Consider the following 5,212-nt stretch of genomic DNA (forward strand, 5'->3'; position numbering starts at 1 on the left):
GTATGACAAAGAAGAGGGCACAGAAATAATAATAATAATAATATGGATCCTTTATACCACAGTATAGTGGTCCTTGTGTTAGTAGAAGAAAAAAAGAAAAAAATTTGAACTCAGAGAAAGAGAGGGTTCGGATTTTTGGTGGTGTGAGGAAGAGATGTTAGTAGATGAATAAATAAATAGAAGGGGATGAGAGAGAAGGAATTTTCGAAAATAATTTTTGAAAAAGAGTTAGTGATTTTTGAAAATAGTTTTTGAAAAATGTTAGTAATTTTCGAAAATTAAGATTTAAAAATTAAAATAATTAGTTAATTAAAAAGAGATTTTTGAAAAAGAGGGAAGATATTTTCGAAAATTAGAGAGAGAGAGTTAGTTAGGTGGTTTTGAAAAAGATAAGAAACAAACAAAAAGTTAGTTAGTTAGTTGAAACAAATTTTGAAAAGATAAGAAGTTAGGAAGTTAGAAAAGATATTTTGAAATCAAATTTTTGAAAAAGATAAGATGAAAAGAAATTTTTGAAAAGATATGATAGAAATTAGTTTTGAAAAAGATTTGATTTTTAAAATCACAATTAATGACTTGGTTCACAAGAAATCACAAGATATGATTCTAGAACTTAAAGTTTGAATCTTTCTTATCAAGCAAGTAACAAACTTGAAATTTTTGAATCAAAACATTAATTGTTGATGTTATTTTCGAAAATATGATGTAAAATTAAGAAAACGATAAGATTTTCAAATTGAAAATTTGATTTGACTCATAAGAAACAATTTGATTTTAAAAATTTTTGAAAAAATCAACTCAAATTTTCGAATTTGATGAGAGAAAAAGGGGAAGATAATTTTTTTGATTTTTGAATTTTTATGATGAGGGAGAAAAATATGAAAATTATGCAATGCATGAGAATTTTAGATCAAAACATGTGATGCATGCAAGAATGCTATGAATGTCAAGATGAACACCAAGAACACTATGAAGATCATGATGAACATCAAGAACATATTTTTGAAAAATTTTTAATGCAAAGAAAACATGCAAGACACCAAACTTAGAATTCTTTAATGCTTAGACACTAAAAATTCAAGAATGCATATGAAAAACAAGAAAAGACACAAAACATGAAATCATCAAGATCAAACAAGAAGACTTACCAAGAACAACTTGAAGATCATGATGAACACTATGAATGCATGAATTTTCTAAAAATGCAAGATGCATATGCAAGTGACACCAAACTTATGATATGACTCAAGACTCAAACAAGAAACACAACAAATATTTTTTATTTTTATGATTTTCTAATTTTTTTGGATTTTTTCGAAAATTATTTGAAAAACAAAAATAAGGATTTCAAAATCTTTAATATGAATTCCAGGAATCTTGTGCTCTTAGTCTAAAGCTTCAGTCCAGGAATTAGACATGGCTCACTAGCCAGCCAAGCTTTCAATGAAAACTCCAGTCCAAAATACTAGACATGGCCAATGGCCAGCCAAGATTCAGCAAACATAGATACCTCTCATGTATACAACAGCTGATATTTCATCCAACTTCATATACTTATGAGTGGAAGCCTCAGTCCAAAAGAATTTAGACATGGCTTTACAGCCAGCCAGGCTTCACATGCTTCATGAAACACTAGAATTTATTCTTAAAAATTCTGAAGGAAAATAGATTTTTGAAAACATTTTTTTTTCGAAAACAAAGGAGAAATTTTTGAAAGATTTTTGAAAAATTCTTGAAAATAAAAATAAAAATAAAATTACCTAATCTGAGCAACAAGATGAACCGTCAGTTGTCCAAACTCAAACAATCCCCGGCAACGGCGCCAAAAACTTGGTGTTGTTGCCGGATCCAAACTTGGCACTGATGTTACCGGACCAAAAGCTTGCCGAAAACTCAAACAATCCCCGGCAATGGCGCCAAAAAATTGGTGCGCAGAAATTGTGATTACACTTTGATTGTGTAAAATTCATTGCTCTTTCTTTCCCTGGTAATGGCGCCAAAAACATGATGTCAATACCATGGTTCACAACTTCGCACAACTGACCAGCAAGTGCACTGGGTCGTCCAAGTAATACCTTACGTGAGTAAGGGTCGAAGCCCACGGAGATTGTTGGTATGAAGCAAGCTATGGTCACCTTGTAAATCTCAGTCAGGCTTGCGTCTGTCACTACGCCCGGCAATCGCGAGTTTGAAGCTCGTCACAGTCATTCAATCATTAAATCCTACTCGGAATACCACAGACAAGGTTTAGACCTTCCGGATTCTCTTGAATGCCGCCATCATTCTAGCTTACACCACGAAGATTCCGATTAAGAGATCTAAGAGATACTCATTCAATTCGAATGTAGAACGGAAGTGGTTGTCAAGCACGCGTTCATAGGGAATGATGATGATTGTCACGTTCATCACATTCAGGTTGAAGTGTGAATGAATATCTTGGAAGCGAAATAAGATGAATTGAATAGAAAACAGTAGTACTTGCATTAATCTTTGAGGAACAGCAGAGCTCTACACCTTAATCTATAGAGTGTAGAAACTCTACCGTTAAAATTACATAAGTGAAAGGTCCAGGCATGGTCGAATGGCCAACCCCTCTGATCTAAGAACCAGGCATCCAAAGATGATCAAAGGATCAAAAAAATAATCCAAAGATGGTTCAAAAGATATCTAATACAATAGTGAAATGTCCTATTTATAATAAACTAGCTACTAGGGTTTACAGATGTAAGTAATTGATGCATAAATCCACTTCCAGGGCCCACTTGGTGTGTGCTTGGGCTGAGCTTTGAGTGTTGCACGTGTAAAGGTCCTCCTTGGAGTTGAATGCCAGCTTTTGTGCCAGTTTGGGCGTTCAACTCTGGTTTTGGCTCCTTTTCTGGCGCTGGACGCCAGATTTGGGCAGAAAGCTGGCGTTGAACGCCAGTTTGCGTCATCTATTCTTGGCCAAAGTATGGACTATTTTACATTTCTGGAAAGACCTGGATGTCTACTTTCCAATGAAATTGGAAGCACACCGTTTTGAGTTCTGTAGCTCCAGAAAATCCACTTTGAGTGCAGGGAGGTTAGAATCCAACAGCATCAGCAGTCCTTCTTCAACCTCTGAATCTGATTTTTGCTCAAGTCCCTCAATTTCAGCCAGAAAATACCTGAAATCACAGAAAAACACACAAACTCATATTAAAGTCCAGAAATGTGAATTTAACATAAAAACTAATGAAAACATCCCTAAAAGTAACTAGATATTGCTAAAAACATACTAAAAACAATGTCAAAAAGCGTATAAATTATCCGATCAACATTAGTGAATGTGAGTAAGTTTGAATATGCTGAAATTGATTTTTGGTATGTTTGATGGTGTTGTAAAGAATTGGGTGATTAGATGAGCTATATGTGTATTTGTTAATTGTGATCCTGTTAGTGATGATGATATTGTTGTAGTTGCTATTGGTTGTATTGTGATTGTGAATAAAGATAAATTTAGTGTTGCTTGTTGAATTGGAATATGAATTGAGTTTTATAAATTGAGTTTGAATTGAGGCTGTGATTGATGCTAGGATCTCTGGTTATGTTGATATCTTGGTTTGGTTGTTGACTTGAGAAATTATGAAAGTGAGGGAGCCTGTAAGGGTGGCAAAGTCAAATTGTAAAGAGAGGTTCTGTCTGAGTTCTTGTAAAAATATACGAAAAAGTAATTTTGATTTAAAAATCTGACTTATAAGCTTATTTAAGAAATGATTCTATAGTTGGAAAAGAATTTGGTTTGCATGTTTACACATATCGAGAAAAGGGTGTTGTATTGAAAAGTTTGATTTATACATCTAAAGTAAGGAATGACTTGGGTTTGAAACCATTGGAAAAAGTTTGAGAAAATGTTGGTTTGATTTATTGGTAATGAATTGAGAGTTGGAAATGATTTTGATATTGAACCTGGTTAGCTTTAAAATTTATAAATGTTTTCACAATATTAATATATATACAATAACGAATAACATGGCACACATTGCAATTCTCCGGCAACAGCACCAAAAACTTTATGAGAGGGATTTTTGTTGATCTAGAATTTCTCAATAGAATAGAATCTCTTCGTTGTAAGCATAGTTCCAAACCAACAATGGATTCTCCATCAAAGTTTTGTTTTGGTTGTCACAAGTTCAACCCAATAAAAATAACCGAGAGTATTACTCCCGGGTCGTTCTCCCTAGGAATTACAATCGAGTGCTCAATTATTGGTTATAAGATTCACAGAGGTGGGTTGATAAAAAGGCAAGAAATTAAATGGTAATAAAATAAAGCAAACAATTAAATATAACAATTACTAAAGAGGCATTCATGGCAATGATTGAGAATCAAAGTTTTCTATCCTAGTCATTAATCATAACACAATAATTACCAAGAGTTAAGCCTATTACGTTATCTTCGCATCGGAAGAAAGTCAAATATGCCTAGTTAATCCCAATCCATAAGTAATGTCAATGGAAACAAGATTAACTAACAACTCTAGATCACCAATCCAAGTTGGGTATTAATAACTCAAGATCACCTAATTTCTCTTTCCAAACCAAGAATGCTAAAAAATCTACCCTAAAACTAAGCCAAGCATTTTATCAAATACTTCGTGTGCATAAAAAGAAAAGCATATTAAATGGCAAAAATAATAAAATCTACTACTACCAAATGCAAGAAAATACCAACAATAACTCAAACAAGCATCAATAAACATGAAACATCAAATTGTATCAAAAGAAATTGAATTTAACAAGAGGGTTCATAAACTAAAAAGTGGCTCAAATGAGAAAATAACAAGATAACTAAGAAAATTAAGGCAATAAAACAAGGAAAGGTGAAAGAAACTAGATGAAAATAAGAATTAAAACCTAAATCTAAGAGGCAATTAAACTAAAAATCCTAATTTCTAGAGAGAAGATGGAGCTTCTCTCTCTAGAACTAACCTAAAGCATGATTCCTAAGCTACACTAATTGTTCCCCCTTGTTCCTTCTTGAATTTGGCCTCAAATACTTCAGAAATGAGTTAGATTTAGACTTGGATGAGCTCAGAAATTGCCCCCAGTGCGTTCCTTTAAGTTGGTCATGTGACCAGTGTCACGCGTACGCGTCGCTTGACGATACTCCCACTCAAGCGTACACGTGAGTCATGTGTACGCGTGGACATGAATTCTACCAAATCCTCATTTCTTCATGAATTCTCCATTTT

The sequence above is a fragment of the Arachis ipaensis genome, chromosome B04, assembly GCF_000816755.2.
Source record: "Arachis ipaensis cultivar K30076 chromosome B04, Araip1.1, whole genome shotgun sequence".
NCBI classification, from domain to species: Eukaryota; Viridiplantae; Streptophyta; class Magnoliopsida; order Fabales; family Fabaceae; genus Arachis; species Arachis ipaensis.